General features: G+C 37.5%; 1 protein-coding gene across 3 annotated transcripts in view; it reads right to left on the bottom strand.

Moving 5' to 3' along the window:
* Positions 1-3,060: 3,060 nt before the first annotated feature.
* LOC144247111 (uncharacterized) overlaps positions 3,061-26,934 on the bottom strand; it is a 106,981-nt gene continuing 83,107 nt past the window's right edge. For 2 of the 3 annotated variants that reach the window (XR_014952951.1, XR_014952954.1), the window contains one exon: positions 3,064-18,094. The gene's annotated coding sequence lies outside the window, so the exon portion shown is untranslated. Of the gene's footprint in view, positions 18,095-26,934 lie in introns of all 3 variants that reach the window. The other variant, XR_014952941.1, reaches the window with a different exon arrangement.

The following is a 26,934-nucleotide window of genomic DNA, read 5'->3' as shown; positions in this document are numbered from 1 at the left end:
CCAGGAATCCACAGCTTCCCAGAGCAGCCTTCCAATGTCTTGACAGCTGCACAGTAAACAATTGCTCCCTAATGTCTAATTTAAACCTACACTCCTTCAGCTTAAGGCCATTTCACCTTGTCCTATCACTACAAGCCCTTGTAAAAAGTCCTCCTCCGTCTTTCTTGTACGCACCTTTAGTACTAGAAGGTGCTATAAGGTCTCCCCAGAGCCTTTTCCTCTTCAGGCTGAAAAATGCCAACTCTCAGCCTGTATTCACAGGAGAGGTGTTCCAGCACCTCTGCTCATATTTGTTGTCCCCATCTGGACTCAAATATGTCCATCTTTATAAATATCCCCATATCAGACAGGTCTTTGTGCCAGTTTTGAGCAGCAGAGCCATATCTGGAAGCCATTCAGATCACAGATCACTGACCTGTACAATTTCTCCCCTGTTACTGATGCCTTAGGTTTTTGCTTTTATATTTTTCAGATTCTGTACTGCTTTAGTGTGTAGTTCTGAGCTTCATATTAAGGGATAGTAAGCTCTCTTTACAGGGTAGGCAGACAAAACAATTCCTTCTCTATCTGGGACCAAGGACAAATGATTCAAATTGCAGGCCCAAGAGCATAAACAATGATGGACTGAATAGAGAAAACCAAGAAGGATGTGACTTCCTAAGCTAAAGCTATAACTGGATAACTAACTCCAATATGCAAATGGACCAGAATTTATAAAAGTATGAAACCCTGTGGCTGGTTGTCAATTTTGTGTCCATTTTGGGTTCATCATGGGTGTAGCCCTAGCTGGGCTCTTGTACTGCCCAAGGTGGATCCATTAGGCCTTTTAATAAATATTTACTTTATAAGTCCATTCTAGGTCAGCCTTCACAAGGCATCATTAACATGGCAGTGGTCACTTGGAAGGGAGGTTTCTACATTCCCACATTTCCAGCTGAGGCCAGATCTTCCCAAACTCCAATGTGGTGATGAGGATATTTCCAAGAAAAACAAGAAGCCCCCTTCACTAGATTGTTTTCTGTTTGCACAAGTAATTTATATTGGGTTAAAGGGGGATGCTTCAAGGCCTATTTTAAAAGAAAAAATCCTGACTTGGGAAAAATGTCAAACAGAATCAGAACAAACTAATGAAACTCTGTTTGAAGAAAATGTAGTAATTTGCATTAGTCAACTGAAATCCAGTCTTATATATAGCCAAAAAGGAACCAAAATATTCCTTACATATTTCTCATTTATTTTTACTGCATTTAGAAGCTAATTGCAATTATTTTTATTAGACGTAAAAAAATGCAGACTAGCAAAGTTCATGGAGAAGAACAGGCCAAACAGTCAGATACAAAGTGCTGTGTTTCCTTCGGCTTCCTTTGGATCCTGGGTGTTAAAGGTCTCCTGTGCAGAGAAGGCTGAGGAAGCCATTTGCAGAACACAACAAGGTTTCTAATTCTTAGGTATGATCAATGCTACAAATTCTGGAGTGCCATCTACTGGCTTTTCATTAACTATTTATATACTCAAACAGGAAGTGCTCCTGTAATCTCTGGTGTAATCAAACAAGACAGAATCCCAGTAGGATGGTTCCTATATTTCAAAATCTAATGCAAGGGACTGTATCTCAAGTTGTGCTCTCTCTCCTAGTAGAATAATAGAAAAACAAAGGAGAAAATCCCCAACAATTTTAAATATAAGCCAAGAAATTGCATAATTTATTCATTCTCAAATGAAAGCATGCTGACAGGAAATAAAATGTATTCAGTACCTATTTGCCTACTGTCACCAGGAAAAAGAATTTTTCTTTAAATCAAAGCTGAATGGCTTTGTTTTTGGAAACAAAATGTTGAATTAATTTTGGTTCTGTGTGCAATATTTTATTTCATTCTAATTTCAAAGATGTGAAATTTTTTTTCTCTTTTTAAGAGCAAAATTGCCATAAACCTTTTAGACCAAGCACTCATTTTAAAATGACAAAATAATTTATTTCCAAAGAACATTAAATTTAGCATTTTTGTATTTTCAAAATTAAAGACATACATTTTATTTAATTAGCATGAAACATCATGAAATATTACAAAATTCCCAAGTCCAAGAATTTTTTTTCTTTGGTAGATGAAAGGCATATAATATTCAACTGAAAATTTGCTGGCCCAGCTGTTGACTGTAGACTGTTGATTTTTTCTCTATTTAGATTTGGCTAAAAAAAAAATAAGGCAATTTAGCACAACTTTGTGTTTCTAAGACAAGACTTGCACATTCTTTTTTGAACTGTACAGATAAAGTTCATTGTATCTAATAGGAGCTTGAATCTTTCCTGCCTCATTAATGTTAGCATGATTCATCTAACAGGTGATAAAAATTGCAACTGGGAAATGTTTTTGACTCTAAGAGTCCATTTTTTCACATTTGTGCTCTCAGTTTACCACTACTACTGAGAAGATGAAGCAATATTTTATTACTAGGCTCGACCTGTCAGGGTAATGCTGATTTAGTTTGGAAAGTATTTTCAGACCAAAACTCCCAGCTAGATTTGAATCCACTCCATTTCATTATGCCACTAGACCTGTCACTTCAGAAGCCAGGGATGATGTCTGCAAGGCTGGTGTTATAAATAGAGAGAAAAGGATTGTTATAATAGTCTCTGGTCCAAGGCTGTAGTGAAAATGGGCATGTTGAACTGAAGTTGAAATGAACTCCTTCTAGCATTTCTAAACTGATTGAGTGGGTTAGTGAGAGAAAGGAATAGAATGTCTATTAGGAATAGAATGTCTTTTTCCCTCAGCTTCCCTCTGCTAACACTGTCTGACAATAAATCCCCATGATGTATAAAGTTTTCAGGTTCACAAAGGAATGGAAAGACCTGGTTTGTTACAGGGCAACAGGAGAAAACAAAGTGCACTAAGAAGTGTATCTCTATTTCCTTATGGTGTGGGGGTAGTAGCTGTTATCTTTGAAAGAAATTAAAAATAAATGTAATATGACAAGATTTTGAAATCAAAGTCATCCTCAATGCAGACAATACCACACCTCCATTATTTGTCCTACTAAGAAGACTTTTTTTTTTTTTTTTTTTTTTTTTTTTTTTTGCAAGTCTGTAGCTGGTAATATAAAGAGGGAATTAAAACACCATTTTTCTCAAGGCTTGTTTCCTCAAAGGAAAGGGCTTGCAATTTCATCTGTCTAGCCTATGTAAACAAGACCTGATAACATGAAAACTGTCTTCCATCTCCTTGTTTTGTGGAAGAAATGTTTTTCCATATCTGTTGCTTAATTCCAAGCTCTGGCAAAGCAAGACAAAACTCTGCCCAGTCTTCCAAATCCCAATAGTCTGCCCAACCTATTGTTTTCTAGGATTCTTTGAAGTTGTCTAAATATGTCATTTCATTGGTTATTGTTAAACTTTACAATGTTTCCTCTAAGCATTTTTTTATTTCAATAGTTCCAGTCCATAAAATTTCCCATCATTAGAAACTGGATAAAACTAAAAACCCAAAACAACCCTAAGTTGTTTAGTTTAGAATACTTATTTGAGTTCAAAATAATATTTTAGTTACTCCTGTTCTCATCTATATCTGAAAAGTTCTGTCTCTGGGCAGCTCTGTTTTCTGTCATAGATTGCTATTTGTGCTTTCATGTAAACCTTTTGAGATTTTTCTGTTTTATAGCTATTCCCATTATGATAATTTTTGGTTTCTCTCTTTATAAACTGTCATCCATTTCAGTGCTCTGCCTGCTAAATTTTCTTGTTTGTCAGTCTCACACTGAAAACAATTAAGCTGTTCTTCACGAGCAGCACTTTTCTACAATAGTTTTAAATATGTATCCTTGTTCAGTAAGTGCTTAATGATTTTTTGTCTTTCAGGTGCATTACAATCCTGTTTTTGTAATAAGTTGTGTTTTGCAGTTTGAGGAAGACACATTCTGTAGCAGTACACCAGGGAGGAAGCAGACATCTAGTTACTGACATTTCAAGCAGCACTCTTCAAAGGCAGGTATGTTATCCTTTTAAGACAGTAGCTGACAGCTTTCATTACTCAGGTAGCTCTTCTTTCATCACAGTTGTTCTGTCCTTTAAACTGCTCAGTTATGTGTCCTACAACCTTGTGAGTTAGCAGCTGTTAGTATAAATGGGAAGAAGACCCAAGCATTGACTCCCCCTTGAGAATCAGCCCTTGATACCTGGCACCTCTGCTCACTGGCACATTGATTGCATAGCAATTAATCTTAAAGTCTGATTAAGCTGGTGAACACTGCAATTCAATATATTTGCTACCTTACCACACTAATTAGGGAAGAAAATCCAACGTGCCATACATCATGCTGGGTTATTCTCCTGATCAAACCCATGGTGAGTCTTGTAATCTCTCCTTTTTTATAGTGAACTTCATAAGCACTTAATTAAACCTCTGCAGTGGTAGTCATGGACTGAATTACAGTGTTCCTAGCCAAGGCCCAACCAAATTCTTTCTTACCAAGTGCAACTTGGTAATATAAACATCATTAAGAAATCAGTTCCAGAAGAAAGTATCATTCCTTCTTCAGCTCAAAAGTATATTTATCCATAATGGTGCCAGTACTTCACCACTAAACAGTCCGCAGGTCTCAGTGATTATTTGGATAGAAGGTGTAATTTAATCAGATATATTCTTAACTTGCTTAAGATATAGAGATGTTAGCAAAGACCAAAAGCTTCAAAAATTCCCTAAGATGCCCAGTTAACCTCACAAATGTAAGAGGACAGTGTTCATATTGGAGATTTTTGCTATTTTTTGATTTTTTTATATTAAGCCATTAAGTAAAGCAAAGAGGCTTGGGGGCAGACCTGTTTTTTCAGTTTGTTGGCTGTGTTTAGCAAGTGGATTAATTTCCTCCTACTGAAATGGTTAGTTAAGGACTATCATCCTTCTGCATTTTGGAATATAAAACATCGCTGCTCATTTTCATCTCTCTATGTATTTTCATCTCCCTTTCTATGTATTTTCATCTCCTTTTCTATGTGTGACTCAAATGTGGATGATTTCCTGCAGCTTTTACCATGGCATAAGGCACCACCAGGTTGCAGAGGGTGGTCATCTAAAGGCAAGCTTCCAGATGGAGAGGGGCAGTCTTCATTGCTGAGCTAAACCTTCACCTGCCCTCAGCAGTGGATAAACTGCAACTGACTGGGGGTTGCAAGAGTAAAGCAAATACCCTTAAATCCAATAAACAACCATTTAGAGTAATTTTTCACTATCCCAATTACAGAATTTATAAACCTCCTTTCACCTAAATATGACACTATTCTCAGGAAAAACAGTGAGAAGTGCCAGGGACATGCGAACACAAGACTCCACTTTAACCTAAGATATATACATTCCTGCCTTGTGCCATCTTTCCCCAACAAACAGTAGAACTGGAACATCAAATATTAATAATGTTTAGAGAATTAAGTGCAGTCGATCTATAGAGTATAAAAATGGTGACAATAAAAAGTGTTAACAATTTTAAATAATGGATAGCTTCAAATAAATTCAAATTTGCTCATAAGCTTTCTGTGAGAAAAATATGCCTAAACTATCCATGTTAATTATTTATTATAAATTACACATCAGCCTTTAGATTGCTCTGAAAAAGTATTACAGTATGGGCTGTGACCTGAATGGTCAGTGACATTTTAGGTGCTGTTGGGGATCCTGTCTCCACACACCAGTGCAGAAGCACAAGGTCCCTCACAAGTACCATACCTGCCAATCCCATCTGGATGTCTCAGACACCCTGAGCTTGTTCACATCAGAGGACATTAGATGCCTCTGTTAAGACCTCTGAAAGAAATGTCAGATATCACATTTGGCCTGCAGTCATCTACCCTGCAGGAGACAAGTGTGCCCAAATCTTTTGCCACATCTGCCATATGGATGTCCTGGAGAGCTGTACAGTGTCACAGGTGCATTCTAAGCCCCTCATCAGCTCAGTGGAGCACAAGAAAGAATTCAGCTGACCAGCCAGGCTTTTGGAGTAAGGCAAACCTTGCTCTGAGCTCCAGATATATTGTCTTAGATTTTTTGTACAGTGAATGTAGATTTTTCTAATGTACCCTTTTAACAAGTGCACATAGCATACAGGCAGAAGTAACAATGGGCAGATGTTTGCTGTGAAATTTAAAAGTCATTCTAAGATATCCAAACTTTTAAATTTGAGAGTGTGATATTTTAACATTATTTCAACTTGATTATTATGCTGTCTCTATCACATTCTATAACCTGTCCAGCTGGTGCAATTTTTCTTACTACAGATTCAATATCCCATTCCAAAGGCATTCGTTTTCTAAAGTCAAAAAACAACTGTTAGAAGTGATTGTGAGGCTGGAGTAAGGGGACTATGGCTACTAAGTGAAAATAGATACTTGTGAAGTTTTAACAAAGCATGCCTGGGTAGGACAGCTGATGAATTTCTCTTTAACATTGTAAATGTGGTCATCACTGTTTGCTTTTAGAGTAAACTGTGCTTTCTGCTTTACAATTTCCAAAATCGCCAAGACTTAGTGATGATGCAATTTCTATTTCCAGTTTCACAGCAAATTAGGTCAAGGCAGGGAGTTGAAGGTAGATGTTATTTCACCAGTGATTTTCTTGCTGTGTTGCTCTCTGATTACCCAAAATAATGGCTGTCTGATCATAGAAAATGCCACTTCTTTGTAATGTTGCTACAGTTACCCCATTCAGAACTCAAATAAGCAGGTAGAAACTATACCTACTATGGTAAAGCAAAGAAGCTGAAATCACCAGTTTGTACAAGTGGGGCAACAGAATTTTGATTGCAACAGAAAGCAAAGAATATTAAGAAAATAATTACTACATGTTGTTTATTTTGTATTGTAACAGGATGTTGACTTCAATTTTCATTAGATTTTTTTTCTTCAGTGGTCAGAAATTACCACTGATATTCATGATCTGAAAATTAGGCTTCTTTAATGCTTCTAGAAATTCAGAGGTGCTAGTTAAGTACTGTATTTAAGGGGAACCTTTTTTACAGCACTGAAAGGGTCACAAGTATTGAAAGTTTAAGAATTTATCAGAAATCAACTTTTAACAAACTTCAGTAAATTTAAGGTTCAGTAAATCAGCCATATGCAGTTGACTTGATGTATACCTGGACAAATACCCTGAGGTGCTTCAGAAAAAGAAGTAATATTTTTCATTCTTTTTATCAAAGACAGCAGCTCTAAGATAGGAACACTATCTGAGCTGCTGTTATGAGTGACAGCAAAAGAATGCCAAATTGCTATTACAGCAGCCTACTCAACCAGAATGGAATTCTTTGTGACACAAAGTCCTTAGTGCATAATAAATTAAGCATATGAAAACACATTTCCAAATATTATACTGCTCATATCTGGTATAACATGCCTTGTAAAAATTACATGAATGCAACCATGGCAGTTTGGAACACCCTCAGCAAAATAAAACATTGTAGCAAGAGTTGCAGTGCTTCTGAATTTGGTTCATTTGTGCACCATAGTACAGAGTTACCATTAGTTAATGACAAAATTTTTTTTGCAATAAAATGTTGAAACTTACTTTTTATTTAATGTATTTAAACAACTCAGTTTATGCTGTATATCAAACTTTTTCTTTCCCATTTTTTGCTGTTTTTTTTATTATTCATGAAGTATTTCTATTTCTGAAATCTTGAAGAACTTTTCTGGAGTTATGATAACGACTAAGTATTTTTAATTTGTGTTACTTAATTTAGCAATTAGAGCCCTATCATGTGGCAGCACAAAGTTACTGTTTTAATATCTCCCTAAAACTATCATAATTTCTATCACATTATGTACTTGCCTGCTGTTTAAATAATGGACTCTTTTTTCTCCTTTCTCTTCACTCTCTAGAGAGTAGCCTGAAGTGCAACTCATTCAAGTAGAATTTTATTTTTTTCTGTATTTGACCCTTGTTTACACTGTAAGAATGTGAAGAATTCTGAACAGGAATTTGCAAATTATTGACATGGGAGTGCAATTCAATGGTCCTTGTCCTCTTAGATTACCCAGGTGCCATTGAGTACTTAATGTGTGTATGTCAAAAAATAATACTCAAAATAGAATACAGCTGGCTGTGCAAGAGGCTGGCACAAAAGCAACTGGGTGCAAACAACTCATGAATAAATGTGTGAATATTCCAGGAAGGTTTCAATCACACAGATCAACGCAAACTGCCACCCCCACTGTCTAGCCTATGTAAACAAGACCTGATAACATGGTGACATGGGATTGGCTTTAACAGAGGGCTGGTCCCTTCAGAATTCTTTCTTCTGATCTCCTAAAAACTTGAACAAATGCATAGTTCAAGGGTGGACTGCAATGCAGAAATGGGCTGAAAAGATTCGGTGTTCTTGTGAAACGTGGAGAAAGCAAACACCTTCCATTTCCTGCATTGTTTTTCCTAAACTGTGCAGAAGCAACAGCCTGATTTTTCTAAGTTTTTGGTTTCAGCACTGTTCTTACCAAGCATCTGGACACCTGCCATTTGTACCAAACAAGGTGATATTTACCTACAACTATACTGAATAGCTAACAGACTCAGACTTCTTGGAAATGAAAAATACATTCCCTCATAATAACGACCTGGGGCACATAATAGTTCTGTGCTGAAGCCATAATAGTGTTTTACTTCCTGAGTGCTAGTGAGCCTCAGATAACGTACTGTGACCTCCTTTTTGTTCCCCTCAAGATTAAATAATGAAGAAAATGTAGTCATTCCAAGAACTAATATAGTTTATTGAAATTCCTTGAGTTCTATACAGGAGTTAAATGAGAACAAGCCTCCTGATAGTTTCTCTTTACCAAGGAGGAAAAAGTATTTCTAGTAGTGTTATATCAGGATAGAATTACCAATAGTACCATCACATTAAAAGCAGTGTTTTCAAGACATTTGAAAATTGTGAACTTACTGATATTTACTTACATAATTATGCAGAGGTGAAGGAGAGTTTAAGCAAGAAATGAACTCTCACAAAGGCAATTAATTTAATTTTACTACAAGGATTTTCATTTGATTATGCACTTTAAGGTCTTTGCATGGGTCAGAAATCTGCTCAACTAAATCCTTTTTGTCCTAGCCTTAGCTTACCCACACATATCTCAGTGCATCCTCTCTTCAGATCAAAATTTGTACATGTTCAAATTGCTGCATTGAAATGTCTCCCTTAGTGGACTCCTGCAGTTCCAGGCATCAATCAGCCACCCAGCCCTCGCTACCATGCAGGCAGAGTTGTGCTTATGGGTGACTGAAATACACTCAGTCACCATCTGGTTTCAAATGAATAGAGGTGGGAAAACTCAATAAGAGAAGGAGGAGGTGGCAATGTCTGGAAGAAGTGATGACCTCCAAACTACACTTACTCAACACAAAAATTGTCAGTATGGTGCTCAGTGTGTTTTATAAACCTCACCTTTACAATCACAGTGCCCTTTGTTTTGACTATAAACACTCAAAGATGTGTTTGCAGGACAAACATACTGTCACAGAATCATAGAATTGTTTAGGTTGGAAAAGTTTTTAAGATAGAGTCTAACTATTAACACAGCACTGACATGTTCACCACTAGACCATGTCCCTAAGTGTCATCATCCACATATTTTTCAAATACTTCCAGGAGATTTCACTACTTTTCTGGGAAGTCTATTCCGAATCATCCTTTTAATGGATAAATCTTTTCTAATATCTGATTGAAGCCTTACCTTGCACAACATGAGGCCATTTCCTCTCATCCTGTCGCTTGTTCTTTGGGAGAAGTAACCCCCACCTGGTTACAGCCTCCTTTCAGGCAGTTGTAGAGAATGATACAGTCCTCCCTGAGCCTCCTTTTCTCCAGGGTGAACCACCCCAGCTCCCTCAGTAACTCCTTGTAAGATTCATATCCAGACCCTTTCATTGTCCTTCTCTGGACAGGCTTCAGCACCTCAATGTCCCTCCTGTAGAGGGGCCCACAGCTGAGCACAGGATTTGAGGTGCAGCCATACCAGTCCCAAGTACAGGCTTGGTTTTTTGACAAAGCTTCCCATTTCAGAATGGTTAGTACCTCAGCAATCCAAATACAGGGATCAATACCACTCCAAAGCACAGCAATTGAATTGCTGTAAAAAGCCCCTTCCCTTTCCCACCTGACAATACCTGGCCAAAGCAGCAGAAATATAAATGGTCGATACAGAAGAGCCCAACCTGGTCTGTCACTCCCAGTACAGGTGCAGTAGGGTCTGAGTTGCTTCTCCTTTCACTCAGTTATATTTAGTACCAATCCATTGCCATAATCTTAGGTTTTATATTATTTTATTACATACATAATAGTATATATCAGTATATATTACTAATATATTAGTAATATATTATTATATATTACTAATACAGTGGTTTCTTTAGTATGCAGTGATGAGTATTCGCTGAAAATGAGACCTCTCATTATTTCTGTTTCAAGGTGAGACACAGGAGAGTGGACTTGCAGTGGCTGGCCTGTAACCAACAGCCTGTGAATGATGCAATAATGATTTATGAAGTCATGAATTTGTGGAGAAAGTGGGTTACATGCCTAATTCATGATTTCTTACTGAATCCTGTCATTCAGGAACTGGAGAGTATCAAGTGAGATAATCAGATGGCAAACTCAAAACCAGTGAGGTTCTTCACCCAGTCCCCAGGCAAAATTTGGGCAGCACAGTAGGGATTTTTGGTTGGCATAAAACTTACCTGACCAAACCATGCATTAGAAAAAACTATGGAATGGAAAAATATATCCTGGAGGATTCTGAACTTCATTGCTGGAGGCTACAAGATAACAACAGAAAAGATCTTTGCTGTTAGGCATTCACTTTTGACCAGATTGTGAATAAAACCTTTATTCACACCAAACTTTTGCTCTGACCCAATTCATATCCCATGACTTTACTACACATCTAGAGAATCTGTGCCAGAGCTGTGAATGAATCCTTAGCTGTCCAGAATTTGATAAGCTGAATATATATTCCTGACCTAAATGACAGAAGGTAGAATAAGAAAATTCAACTGTCAAAAAAGGCCAATTTAAAATGTGATGCCAACATGGTGAAGTGAATAAAGGTCAGTCTGCACTGTTGCATGAAGTTTTCTTCCTGCTCTACTCAGTGCTTCTTTGTGCATCCTAGACACAAATCTTATCAGGTTCTGTATTTCTTTGTCATAAAGGATGATAGCATGGTATATATTTGAAAGGTTTTTCAGGATTTTAAGGAAAGAAAAGAGGCCTTTAAACCCCAAGGACAAAGTGATTAAAATGAAAATATTCAAATGACATAAGTAAGTACAAATAAAAGACTGGGCCTTTAGAAGTGTTAGCTTTAAAAAACATAAAGCAATTTTAGAAGGTGTAGCCATCTAAGTATCATGTCTCTATGGCCTATATCCAAGATTGTTGTTGAAAAGTGTCTTTCACTCTTCCAGCGCATTAAGATAAAGTGCTACATCTTACATTTCCTACTGGTATATAAAAACATCAGAGAACCAAGAAGGTATTTTAAAATGACATGCATTGACTTGTATATTGATACTAAGATTTTTTTCTATACCGCCTGCAAGCAAAAATCACAGAACTATGGTGTTTCCATAGCAACTGCATTTTAATAAGGTGAAATTTTCAGTTTGATAGCGCTGAACAAGTAATAATGTCAGTTTCCAATGTTGCAAAAGCTCAGATGTCAGGAAGGTTCAGCATAAAACACAGGGCTAAAATTGATTCTTTTCAACATCCATCTTTATTGCTATTATAATTTCAGGAAAAGCCAATAAAATATTATTAAAACAGTAATCTTATTTTTCACACACTTCTCATATCATAAAGCATCAACATTTGAAATATGCCATTTTAAAGCTTATTCATATGTCTCCATAAGAAACATCTTGCTCTTACTGATAGCTCACTTTTTGCCTTTGAGCTTTTACTATACAATACTTCAGGAAAATAATTTCCTGGCAGTGGGTGTAAAAGCTCAAAAGCTCGTACATTGGTCATTTGTGTATCCTGTTGTTTATCAGTCAGAACATAGAAGCTCACTAGCAGTTTTTGCTGCAAAATCATCATTCCCTTAAGGTAAAAAACTGGATTCAAGGGAGGTTTCTTTTTAAGAGCCCAGAAGAAATGACAAATCGGGATCTGGCTTTTAAAGAGATGAAAGATCTTTCAAAGGCTAGACAGGTCTTTGGTCTTCATTTCAGCACCTTTCTCCATGTCTGTCATCTAATACAAGCTTTTCTGAGGAGTTACAGTGGTTTTTGGCTGGAGAGACTTGGTAGAATATGAATCTAAAAGCAGAAATTTATCCCCATGACATGAAACCTCTTCCATGGGTTAAAGTGCAGTGTTTGCAATGTGAAGAGCTATTACTCATCTTAGCATGGCACTGACTTCCAAAACAAGTGATGTTACAGTTACTTCAGGTTGCAGTATGAGGCTACTCTCTGTAGCCCCTCCCTTCTAGTGTAATAAAAATACAATTAAAAATTAAAATGAATTAAAAATTAAAATGAAAGAGAAAACTAAAAAGAACAGCGCTCTTCAACCACATCAAGAAGATGCTTCTTAATAGGAAAGTAGTAATGAAATCACTTATTTCCAGAAATTAAAGTTCTAGATGAAATAGGTGCTTACAATAAAATCAGAGTTGACAGAATAGGATTTTTTTCTGAAATTTCTGTTTATGAGATAATTTTCCCCTGTGTTTCACCATGAACCATGTGGCTCCATCAATGTTAGTATGCAATCATGCCATTGCTTAGAGTGGAGGACAGCTGTCAAGGGAAGGGCTATGCACATACTGTAGAGTCATCTAAAAAAACATGGCCATAGCCAAATTCCCTGTTGGGATTGACTGGTTTTATTTCCCAAGCTGTGCTTGGGATTGTTGGGAACCACTGGTGGTTTGGGTGAAACCTATGCCAGAAACCATTCCTCCAATTTCACCAAGCTGACAGTGGATATCCTTCCCTGGCAGAACTTTTTTGATTCATACCTGTTTGTATTATTGTATCACTGAAAACAGTGAGTGGCCGAATGTCTGTATATATTGTTTTGTTAGTCATACATTCTACAGTCCGAAGAACATAAAAATCTCCTTATTAGCTATAAAAGAACAAAATATATACTGATAGCTTGTAGAGCACATTTAGGACCTACTGCATGCAATTTCTGTGTAGTATTATTGTGAATTTAACTCAGTTTTATTGCAATCACAATCTAACTTGCCCAGAGGTAAGAGTTTTTGAAAATTTCACCACCTGAAAGTTGATCCAGTATAAAGCCTCTGTAAATTATTTTTATGTATTCAAATGTCTTGTAATGACACAATAATAATTCCAGTTAATTCCAGTCCTCTGTATTCAAATCTCTGATTTAAAAACTTAGGACAAATGAAGGAATGTTTGTATTTTACATAGATAATACATTAATGTATGAAAGTTATATTGCCTCAAAATATAGCCCACATAACCCTACATAGTAATTTCATCTACTTTTTCATTAGTTGCATTTCCTTATTCTTACAGTGACTATTAGCCATATTACAATTAATCAAAAAAATTTATCTAAAGTGATGCATAAGATAAATTATATCAGTACAAAAGCATTAAAATATTCACGTTAAATTATTAGCATAATAATACTATACTACCTTGACTAATTAATTTGATTTATTTTAAATTAGATTGTTTTTGCATGCAGAGGTTCAAATGTCATAAATTCAACAGGATACAAATTTGCACCCAGAATTTCACAGGAATGTTGATTTCAGAGTGCCTTACCTTTGTGGCATGTCTGTGTTCTGTAGTGGGGTGGGAGTGGATTAAGAGGAGATGTTGGACATCAGGCTGTGATGCAGATGGAGTCTCCAGCAGAAGCCATGGAATATATTTAACTAAGACATCTTGTCATCAGCTTTAAACCAGCCTCAACCTGCAATCTTCTTTCTAGCTGAGCTCTTTGTAAAAGATACACTGATCCCGACACCCTCTCTCCATGGTGGTGTGACAGGAGGTGCCAGAGTGATGGAGCCAGAGACAGTGATCCCATATCCATGTACAGGCACCAGTGCAGCTGAGAATAGTGCAGTGCCACTAAAGGAGACACAAATGGGCTTCAATGGACAGTTGGCCTTCTGAGATGGCTGGAAGCCCCTGTCCTTCTCCTAATGTGCTGACAGCCTGTTGCCAACTTCTGAATTGTTTCCATTGTGTGACCACAGGGAATTGCAGTGAGAATGCCCACGCTTTAGGATGGCTGGAAAAGAGATTCTACATGATAATAGCACTCTGACACTCTAGAAAATATCTTGACCATTGCTTTGTAGAGAAAAGTAACTTTTGTCTTATTTTTTAAAATCTATTAATCATAAAATCTATTAATCATAAGTGACATATGAGACTTAGGGCCTACCTCCCACTCTGAAAAAGATCTGTGGGGATAAACTTCATCATCTGGAGGTCCACTGACAACACTCTTGAGAAAGATGAGGGATGGTGCAGCTCCTGACAGCTGTTCTTGCTCTCTGCATCCCACTCATACCACCCAGTATCACTCTGCAACCTCCCAGCAGGAGGAATGGGACAGAGCAGTCTGTCTTTGTCCCTTGCTGTCATTACTTGCTTATACACACTGGGGGTCCTGGCTGCAAAACATGTTTTTGTCTCTTCTTGTGCACAAAAATCATGAGAGGTTTCGTATTCATACAGAAAATTGTAACATTAGCATGTAACAGCCTTCTCCTTAGCTGTGATTTAATCTACATTAGTATGCTCTGATTAATTTCATACTTGACCAATATGGAATTTTATGACATATGAATGCTAAGAAGCAACATATAAATGATGTTTGAGTGATGACTGAACATAAAATATATCAGCCTTCACTGGACTTAGAGAATGCAAAATGTAAGAAATGGTCCCTGCCTTACAAAACTAATAAACTAAGTAGAAAAAGGTAAAACACCTGATGCAAAGATGAAACAATAAAGGGTAAAGGGGAGCTCATTACTGTAAGCAGCAGTAGTCTTAAATCTGCAGGACCTTTACCTTGCTAGAGAAAAAGGGCTGAAATTGTAATGCTGAAGATGAGAGTGAGGGATATATGTCCTAAGCAGAGTCTTTCCTGACACTTGCAATTAGGTTACAACTATCCAGCATATGTCACCTTTATAATTCCAGTTTCCAGGAACTTCTGTTTGGAAACCATATTAAAGCTGCCAAAACAGCTAAACAGTCCATGCTATAATTTGAAAAATGCTTTAGTACTAAGCAGAAGATTTAATTTTAAAACACATGACAACATGAAAGAAATTAGAAGTGTTCATGTTCACTGGACATACTACTTACTGTGGTATTTGCATAAAAATAGATACTAGATAAAAAATTATATGCAATTTGCTTTTGCAGAATGCATTCACATGCTAAATTTCAAAACTCCCAGCAATACAGGCACAGAGAAACCTTACTGTTCTGGTTATTTACTTACACACATAATTGACTTCTCCCAACATTAACTTCTGTATTATCTGCACTGATTATCCTGAGAAATATATTTATTACAAGAACTTGAAAACAATGGCTTATTTTCTTTCATCTTACATGGAAAAGCTACTGTTGATTGGAAATATCTGTAGCACAGTTGAATATGTATTTGCTTCTAGCTATAGTACAGCAATTTTTCACCAGTCTGACCAGCAGCAGGAGTGCGTGGTGCTCTAATTAGCAGGGTTTCATGGTATTTATTGCTCCCATTAGTGCAGCATGACAAACCAGGGCATGGCATTTAAATAGCTTGCCTAATGATAGGCAATATGTTTGCAGCAAAATCAGATAAGCATTGAGGAGTCAGAAACTCCTGGCTCTGGGTTTTATCCAAAACTCCTGGCTCTGGGTTTTATCCACTAGATTGCACTGCAATCAAATTTCCAGATGTCATTGAATTTCAGAGACTCAGAGATAGACTCATAATGGATTTCTGACTTAGAGATATTTAGATGGCTGGATAGGAATGCTGTGAGGTTCACTCAAAAAATAAAGGAGCCTGGGGCTATGCATCTTGGGGCATCTAGCTTGCTTTACACATTAGGCTGTATTCTCCAAAGCTTCTTTGGAGAGCTAAAAAGCCATGGTCCACATGGTTCAATAAAAAGAAAAAAATTACAGTGTATGGATATTATTATTATTTTCATAATGGAAAGTGACACCTTCCTCACAAATTTAAATTCTATTTTAAATTTAAGTAATATTTTCATCTGTAAAGTAGCAAGATCACAATAAATATTCACATCAATGCAGTATTCCTGGACACTTGTGGGCTGACATTTGTCATTATGGTATTTCACATAACAGGCAGTCTAGCAAGATCCTTACAAAGAGAGGCATGGGATCACTGTTACCCAACAGCAACAGGTCTCAATGGGTTTATTTTAATATGGATTATTTTAGATGTGTGAGTGTGGGATCCTATTCACCATGCCCCGAACTGCTTGCTGCCCGTGCCTGTATGGACAGGAGTGAGGCTGCAGCCAGCACTCATCGTGCATTTGCCTCTCCCCATATGGAATTCCAGTCAAGTGGCTGCATGGTTAAAATCTGAAGGGGGATTATTTAGAGAGTTCATTTTCAAGGGTGAGCTCAAACCCAAGCTAATATGACAGTACAAATATATCAGCCAGAACATTTAATTTCAGCCCAAGGCTTCTGAAAGCCTGTTACCCTCATATTATTTTCAGAGAATATATCTAATGGAGACATGAGATAGAACTCAAAATATACAAGACTGGACAAATTGACTGGTGGAAATTCCAGTCTTTCATAATAGCGATCAACAGGTATTTTGATCAGATGTTATGGAGCAGAAGACATTCTGATTTTGTTTAAAATAAATAGAAACAATTTATGAAAGATTCTCTCAAGATGCATTTAAATTCTTCTCCAAGTTACATGTGCATAGAGCACTTAATATTTTAAATACAAAATTTCAGCAAAAATTGCAAGCAATACATTTTAGTGAACAGATTCATAACCAATGGGACATAAAGTATCTAACAGACAGTTCAATTTATGGGCCTGTTGTAAGCCAAGCCTCTATTTAAGTTTTATTGTGATAAATAGTGCTCCAGAGGATGATACATCTGCGCATAGGTGGAGTTTAATTTGGGAGATTAACCGTGTTGAAGAATTATACTTCAAGAATTTTCTGCTTGTTGGAAAGTTTCATACATAGGCTATTGATCAAGCAAGAGGAATGATTTCTCAAACTATGTAGGTTTCTTCTCTTTGCTTGAAATATAAAATGGATAAAATATCCACTGGAATGCCTGCAAGGTCTTAATTCCACTGAGTTTAGCATTTAATGCCTATTAAAGGTATTTTTTTTGACAACAAAATTCAGATTTTATTGAAAGGAAAACACTCTTTAAACATAAGAAACATCTTACTCACAGAAATAATGAGTAAATCACTGTAAATTTTCAGTGCCACAAAGAGAAGAAATGGTCTACCTCTGGATAAGAAGAGGAGTCTAACTGTAGTGAAAAATGCATTTCCATGTAGGGCTGTAAGCTTTTTCTGTGTTTTCCTTGTGCAGTGAGCAATGTAAAGCCTTTCACAAAATCACAAAATCGATCAGGTTGAAAAAGTCCTCTGAGATCATTGAGTCCAACTTATGGCCAAACACCACCTTGTCAATTAGACCATGGCACTGAGTGCCACATCCAGTCTTTTGTTAAACACCTCCAGGCATGGTGACCCCACCACCTTCCTGGGAAACCCATTCCAATGTTTGACATCCTTTTTGTGAAGAAGTTCCTCTATTCTACAGCAAATGCTTCCAGTGATGCTGCCAGCACACTTCATTGGCACTGTTGAAATCTGAGCAATCTCAACATCGACTCCTGGTGCAGGGATCCATTACTGAGCTTCCTCCATACAACAGCTGCCACTCAGCTTTGGCCTCTGGTACTCAACTTCTCTTTGCTTCCTCCACCTTCTTTTCTGACATGCTTTACATGCTTGGACTTTTTTTAACAAGAACTTTTCCCAAGATTAATCTTCAGATAGTAGAAAGTTACCCAGGGCATCTGTTGGCATCAGATGGAAAAGAGCTGTTAGCAGGATATTGAAAATTATTGTCAGCTTGTCATGTGGCCAAGGAACTCCTGGCAAATATCCTATCTCAGCATATGAAAGATTCAGAACCCCATTAGTTATTCTCTTCACCCCATCAATCGCATGCCTGTCCCCAAACTGACTATAGAATTACCCTTGAAGTCTAAATATTTCATTAGTGGATTTATAGTCCATAAAAATCTTTTAGAATCTGTGAGAAATTGCCGTGCATATAGGGGGCATACATGGCAATATACAAAGGTAGCAGCATCATTGCATCCCACAGGATGGTGGTTAACCATAAGCCCTGGGTAGTTCCCAGTGCTCTCCTGGAAATACCTCTATTTACTCATCAGCTCTCAGAAGTTCCTGCTGAAGTGGGGTTTTATCGTAAATGTTCACCATAGAGGGTACAAGGTAATAACACTACAGTTATAAAAACACGCTTTAAATCCACACTACACAAGTATAATATCCTTTGCCAAACATTAATGAAATGAAACACAGGCAGGAAAGAACATGTGACTGTTTCACAAGGCCACTTTCTGTGACTGTAAGAAAAGTGAGCATTCATTTAAAATCATACAAGCTTTCAGTAATGTGAAGGAAGCTGCAACTCTTCTACCTTTTGGTTGTAGCAAAGAATGATGTCTCAAGTACAAAAGAGGCTGCCTGAACTTAAAAATCAGGGATGTTTCCCAGACATGTGAAATAGAATATTTAATAGGTTTACAAAAAAATCCTTCTACAAGCCCAGAAGTGTCTTCATACAAATTCAATAGAAGTAGAGATTGCACAAATTTAAAACCAAGGCAAACATTTCTCAAGGTCAAAGCTGGAAGCTAAATTTCATGTGTTACAGCTTTTAGATACAGAGTAGCCAGTGAACAAAAAGGTTCTTGGTAAATATGAATGTATCCAGCTTCAGACAGTACCTATTTACAATGTCATTTTCTTATATAAAGAGGAAGATTTTTAATTTTAGAATATTAGAGAGAGAAAGTAACATCGATTTTTCTATCTACTCAGGAAAATAATTTCTAAGTTATTTAGGAAGTAAAAAAAAATCTGGTTTCAAGAAAAAGATGCTTAGAAACTCCAATTATTTACAACATAGGTCAGGTTCACTAGGGAAATTTTTTGTCATAATGATCACATGGTTTGCTGGAGATGCATAACATGTTGCCTATATTTTAAAGATGTGGAGATTAAGCAATTTTATGGTCTACATTACATTAAGTTCTACATGCAGAAAAATGTTCTTACTTCACATAATAATAATCCAGTATCTATTTAAAAAATGTAAGAACAACCTTCCTACCCTCCACAGTCAAAATACCCCACACTTTCACAATGTTATGACAATCAGCTAGAAAACAGGACTGGACTGATTCAGAAGAAGCACAGAATGATTAGAAATGCTTGTTGGAAGAGACCTCTGGGGCTCATCCACTCCAACTCCCCACTCAATGCAAGGAAAACTTCAGGGTTGGTTCAGGGGCTGAGTCACATTTTGAAATTTGCAAGGATGGAGGTTCATAAACCTCTTTGGTAATTTATCCTGGGGCTCTCACATCACAGAATAAGCCTGCTGCAAGAGGAAGACTTATCTGCTCTTGACTGAACAATGTCTGTTCCCTCAGCCTCTCCTTGCATTTTGTGCTCTCCAACCTCTACCCATCCTCCTGGTCTTCTGCTGGACTCCTCCAGCCTGTTGACCATGTTGTCTTGTCTGTCTGGAGTAGCTCAAACCTGGACATGACATTTCAGGTGGGATCTCTCCAGTGCTGAACAGATGGAAATAAACCCATCCCACAAACTCTCAGATATGCTTTTACTATGCAAATGTGTAAGTAGGCATTGATGCCAAAGGGGTACACTGGAACATGTTCAATTTGTTGCCCATCAGGATTTGCATCACTGTCCCATGGCATCTGAGGCTGTTTGTTAACAATGCAAGACTTTGTGTTCATCTTTGTTGAAGTTCAGGATGCTCCTGTCAAGCTCCTTGTGAATGACACCCTTTCTCTTCAAATATATCAATAACAACAATTTTCTCATCCATCTCAGTTCTGTGACATCTATAAGCCTGGGGAATGTACAGGGGACATGACAAAGATATTGAGCAGGATTGCTCCTGAAGGTACTGATACATGAAGACAGGCACTTGTAACTGACTGCCATCAGCCATGGCTCTCTGAGTCCAGCAGTCCACCCATGTCCTCCATACATCTTATAAACTACCCAATTAGGCCTTCATACCTCACACTGATTGTTAGCAGGAGTGTTTGTACTTAAAACCCAGCCATTTTTGAGGTACCACAAAACCTGTTCCTTTCCTCTCTTGCAGTGTGAGTCAGCTATGACAGAAGTCAATCAGGGCATTCAGTCATGATTTGCCCTCTGATTCACATTTTTTGGTTTTATTTTTGTGTCTCGGGGCACACAAATATCATCCATAGTCTTTCTAGGGATAGAGGTGAGGCTGGCTGCCTGTATTTTCCCAGATTTTCCTTGCATTTTTCAAAAATGGGAATCGTGTTTGTTTTGTTTTCCCAGTTACTGGAAACCTACCAAGTCATCACACCATGTCTAAGTCTAACAGACCTCAGCTTTGCTGTGTCATCTCTGAGATTCCTCAGCATTTGATCCCATACACTTGCGTGTATTCAGCTGAAAAAGGTAGTCACCAATCTGATTGCCCCCTGAAGTGGATAGTACTTCTTTCTCCAGGAAGAACATATTATGCCAGTAAGGATTAGGGCAAAGGAGACACTAGCACCTGAGCCTCTTCTGTGTTCTTTGTTCCTCCCATCCATGCCCAGATAATTATTTTTATATTCGCCCTTGGTTGTCTGTTCCATTTCCATAAGCTTTCTTTGTGCTACTGGGCTCGAGAGTAATCTGTTGAGCCACATTGGCTCCTGCAAAAATGGCCTATCTTCTTATCCATTTAATCAGACTATTACAGCTTGAGGAGATTGTCCTTGACCATCTATCTCTTGCTTCCTTTGCCCTTTCAGAGAGCATCTTAAAGGATCTTGCCTACCAAAGTCTGGAAAGTCAAAGATTTTCACCCTGAAACCTGATGTCTTTGCTGCTTGTCTTCTTTTTTTTCCTAGTTTCTTAAATTCAGCTTATGGTCACTGCAGTCAGAGCTCTCAATGACTGTCATTTGTTGAAGAATGAGTTTTTCATTGTTTATGAGTAACAGGATCAGCAGAACTTCTCTGTCTGTCTCACAGCTACACAAAATAATCATCATTTATGCCCTGCTTTGTTGTTCTCCTAACATATTTGGAGTGATTAGAGTCCCCCATGATAAACACAGCTTTCAGCTGAGGGGATCCTTCAAGCTATTAAAGGTTTTTCCACCTTCTTCCCTTATAACTTGTGCAATCTGTAGCAATCCCACCGGTCTCATCTTCACAACCTGTGTTTCTCAAAGAGCTTCTGTTTATCTATTGCAGTGGTTGAGTTGTGAGCTACCTACCCTATCTTCATAACCCTAATTGTCTCATTCTCTGTTTCACACAATAATTTATCACCCTCCCTCTCTCTTTGCCAGGAATCACATTAATTTATATGTACTTCAGATGAGATTTTTTTTTTCCCAGATCTCTTGTGAGAGCACAGGAACCTCTCATGCAGGCACACTCATCCCGTTTCTCCCCTTAAGGAGAGAAATTCCTTTTGGAAACTAACATAGGGTTAGCAAGAATCATTGCACTGCTTCTGCACCAGCTTCACCGCGTTTCTCCATTGCAGACCTTCCATGTCCCTTGAAGACCAAATTCCCAAGGCCATGGAAAAGGCTGCCTGAGAGCACAGACAGCCCCAGCAGCAGAGAGCAATCTGCAGGCTGCATGTCCTGCTGCCCCAGGTGCTCCCTCCATGGCCTGGCTGCCAGGCTTCACCAGCACACAGCTCTCCAGTGAAAAACTGAAACCTGCCAGTCTGGAAAGAGAGAAGTGGGGCAGGAGTGTGGGACACTATAGCAACTGCCAAATTAAAAAAAACAAACAAAAAAAACAACTCAGAAATAATTTGATTTTCAGATAATGAAGGACAACATTTTCTTTTAAGTTGCCAAAACAAATGGCTCCTGCTTTTGCTATGGCTTCATTATTTATTAGTCCATGACCATAGGAGTAGTTCTGTAATGTGAAAATTTTGTTTACTGCATATATACACTTAAAATATGTTTTAGGGGTTTTATTTTAGAGGGACTAAATTAGCACCTGGAGTCAATTAGGTACCAGTGGTACATTTTTTGAATTAATTTTTTGCCAAGAGAAATATGGCTTTTTCCATCAAGTACTGTTGTGTACTATAAGCCAATTTGCTTAAAAATGCACCAGTTGAACCTAAAATACTTCTGTAAATTCATCCACAGAATGCCATAAATTCTTACTTACACAGAATTTATTTCTTACTTCTTACATGGTGAACCATATCATTTTATGTTCAATGCTACAGGCAATAAAATGTTTACAGTTTTATAGTTTTTGCATTTATGTAATAACTTTTTAATTTCCTTTCATGCTAACTATGGGAAAAGTCCTTAGGCAATCCTTTCACAGAATTTTCTTAAAAATATTGCCAAAGAACAACAAAAGAAATTCATACACAAAAACTTTTATTTTGGTTGAAACCAGTAAAACAATTAATACCAATTCTGATTTATATCCAGTATAAGTTCTCACAATAATTTCATATAGAAAGAGAAAAAACATTATAGGAGTTTTTCTTCAAACAAATCTCAAGTGGAATATATAAGCATTGAGAAGGTCTTCAAAGAAAATAATCTCACTGACAGACAGGGAAGGGTTCAAATTTATTTATTCAATTTTGATTTCTGAATTCAGTCATGACAAATTAATTTCAAGACTGATTTTTTTAGAAGAATAATTTTTAAAGCTCAAAATCATGTGAAAAATAAATGTAAGCACAGCAAAATAAAAAATTTCTCTTGAGAAATAATTTATTACTGATTATTTTGGAAGTTGTGTTATTGGGAAGTATCAGCCTGGGGTTTCAGGTATGTATGCATCTCAAGATCCTATTGAACACTAGAAGCTTTCAAGATCACAAGAGAATCCTGTAAAACAGTTATGTTTTCCTTGATTAGTGCAGGACCAGCTGTCCACTTAACCCAGGCAAGCACCTGTTGAATACTATGGATGATGTTCTGGCTACTTGAGAAAGTCATTAGATTCATCACCCTTTAATTAGGAATGCCTATTTGTTACTTTTAAGTATATTTAAGCTGTGTTAAACCAGACCTAAGTCAAACCAGATTTGCTTGGTTGCTTCTTAGGGGTTTTTTGGTAGGTTTTTTTGTAGTTTGTTTCTGTTTGCTGCTAACACCAATGCAGTCATCTATCATGTCTTTCTAATAGTTATTGTTCTTCACCACTACCTTGTTCATACTTTATTCCCATAATAAAGGTACACATTCACCCTCCTTAAAATATCCAGCATGGGCTGAGCTTATGTTAGATATCTTGGTGGCAGTGGGCCTTGGCTCTTATAATACTCCCCAGTTTCTTATTGATTTTTTGCATTGAATCAGATTGTATTCAAAGTAGTTATTTTTAGCTGATGAAGAATACACTATCAGAATTTTTTTTTAGTATAATGCAACATAATCATCTTTCCCAAGCCCACTGAAATGCATGCAATCAACAATTTATAACTTGTATAACCTGTTTCTGGTTACGTAACTTCAAACTGAAGACTTTGCATGCTAAAAAATACAACTCTTGTGTGACTCGTATCTTAAAGTTACAGTTTAAGGTTGTGAAAGCCTTTTAATGCAGGAACAAAGACCAAACAATATAGATTGTATCTGAGACCTCAGATATCCTCTTTGGAAAATTTCACCTGTGATGCCTTGGATGCTGAGATGGGAAGTACTTCCCTGAAGTATTCCCCATTTCTTACTGCTGATTTCTGTGTGGCCAGCTGAGACAGTGTGCAGAGTGCCTGCTCTTCATCCAGGAGCAGGCTGCTGCTGCAGTGCAGCTGAATCAGCAGGGCTGGGGCAGCAGCTGTGCCCTGTGGATCAGGCAGAGGAACAGGGGCAGAGAGAGACTCCTCTTCCTACCTGCTGCCAGCGCTCCCATCCCTCTCCTGCACACCGTGTGCCCCCCGTGCCCAGCGGGTCTGCCTGCAGCACGCAGGACAGCGGGTGTGCTTGAACATTGGGGAATTCAGAGCAGCAGCCACACACCAGTGCTTCAGCAATCTGCTCTGCTCAGAAATGCGATCACCAGGACATCATTTCTTAAGTGGTAATGTCATCAGCCCAAGGCAACAAATTAGAAATGGCTATTATGAGGCTTGGTGGAAGGGAAGGAAAGAAGCAGAGAGAATACTAAATGCGTGGAGGTTCTTTGCAACATATGGGGACATCTAAGCAATAGGACAAATTCCAGAAAACCTCAGAAGAAGGTACAGTCAGGCTGGAGAAAGTGGCATAGCTAAGAAATTTAAAATTTTAACTCTATTGTGAAACTGGGGAGGAATGTGATTGATTTACACTCTGCATACATTTATTTTACCTTTTTACTGGTCAGACAGTATTTCAGAAAGGCTGACAAGGACACTGTGTACAGTAAGAAAATTACTTTTATGGGACATTTGCACTCAGCTCTTTTTTAGAGTATCTGAACCTTACAGGTAGACATACCATCAATAATATATTACTGTCATAAACCACTTATGGCATGAATGGGAAATCTTTCTGCATCACTATCTGTGAGTTTTATTTGCTCATTTTTATGCAAGTCTATAAGTTATTGATTTATTTGCCTCTGCAAAACATAAAAGAAGATATATATATATATAAATACTTAATTATTCAATTTTTGTGTCACAGTCATTTTTTTCTCAAGTACTCTGCTATCCAGAAAGGTAAAGTAGGCCAGCTAATTATTTGTCCAAGAAGACTATGCAAGGCAACCATGATCCCTTCTTTCGATGCAAAGAATTTTAGGTCCAAAAGCCTAAAACATTATTTGACATTGAGTAAAACAAAATACAGCAAAACATAATATAGTGATTGAAGAAAAATGGGAATAATTACCTCAAAGAGAAACATCTAATGGGGTTAGATGTTAGTCTCTGAGTCCTCAGGTTTGCATGACACAATAAGCAAAGACAAGAGGAGGCCCCTCTCCCAGAGAAGGGGCCCTTCCTCAGCTTGTTTATGTCAGGCTGTCCAGCCTCCAGCTGGCCTGTGGTAAATACAGCTTCCACCAGTACTTCTGTTCTTCTACATCTTGTAGGGAGATGAACAGTAGGCACATATTTATTTTCAAATAAGGTATAAGTTTTCATTTGTTATTAGAAGTCAACTTTCAGTTAACTTGAAATATCACCAGATAAAAGAGTCTGTAAGCCTTTATCTTGTTTATCCATTTAACCATTTTGGGAAAATTTCAGTTTTGCTACATAAATTTCCTAACATACCTTGGAGACTCTGTAAACTTTGATCATAATTTGGTAGAACCTTCTTTTCTATTATAAATCTATTTATATCTACATAAAGCAACAAGACTTTTCTACAATGGGTCCACAATCCTATAGCCAAATTGCCATGCTACAGAATTGGAAGCCCGCTTCAGGTTAACAAATTACATCATGTAAATTATGACCTTTAATAATAAGCCTTTACTTTCGTTAGTAAATTGAGAGATTGAGAGAAATTGCAATTCTCATCGTGAAGCCTAACCTCTCTTTGGGAGCATTGCATTTTAGCAGCTGAGCTACTTTTACTGTTGACATATAGAAGCAAACTGAATTATTATTTTTTTTATTTTTTTTGTCAGTTATAAACTGTACTTTATTTTCGTGCATTGTTCCAGCTCATCTCCATTATTTGCAGTTTCAGCAGGCTGGATTAGAACATTACTGGCAACTGTGCATCCGTGGCTCACCACAATTCTACTGAAGATGTTCATAAGGAGGAGGGGCAGGCACTGATCTCTTCTCTCTAGTGACCAGTGACAGGACCCGAGGGAATGGCCTGAAGTTGTATCAGAGGAGGTTTAGGTTGGATATTAGAAAAAAATTTTTCCCCCAGAGGTTGGCTGGGCACCAGAACAGGTTCCCCAGGGAAGTGGTCACAGTACCAAGCCTGACAGAGTTCAAGAAGTGTTTGGACTTCTATCAGGTAGATGTTGTGACTCTTGGAGATGTTCTGTGCAGGGCCAAGAGCTGGGCTTGATGACCCTTCAGGGTCCCTTCCAACTCAGCATATTCTGTGATTCTCTGATTCTGTGATTCTGTTACAAAGTGGGATCATCTTAATCTGTTTCACTGTCAATTGCTGGGTCAAAGGAGAAAAAATTTTAGTAAAAAGTTTTCAGTACCCATGTGAATATTCATAAGTCATTATTGAGAATTAGATCTTTTAATAAAAAACACTTTTTGGTTATTTTTGACTGTCACTGTAACTCAAACTACTGTAGTAATAGTATTTAGTGCTTTAATAGGGACAAGCTAGATCTAGATGTTAAGAGAATTCACAGGACACTGTTAATCTCAATTGTGTAATTCTCGAGGCTTTGTTGTTACAGATATATATGGCCTTTAATGTGTTTGCACTACCTCATTAACCCAATATTACTTGCTATTAACAGGAGTTTTGTAGACGCAGTGAAGTGAATTCAGAACCATTAAAATATATGAGTTACACATTAACACATGCTGGGGCTTACTAGTTTCCTTCTACGTTCAGCTAAATATCTGCTGAATAGAATACAACAGATGCAGGATGATATTCTTAATTACAGACATAAAGAAT

Source organism: Lonchura striata, chromosome 2 (genome assembly GCF_050655825.1).
Source record: "Lonchura striata isolate lonStrDom1 chromosome 2, ASM5065582v1, whole genome shotgun sequence".
Classification (NCBI taxonomy): domain Eukaryota; kingdom Metazoa; phylum Chordata; class Aves; order Passeriformes; family Estrildidae; genus Lonchura; species Lonchura striata.
This window is presented reverse-complemented; position numbering and strand designations above follow the sequence as displayed.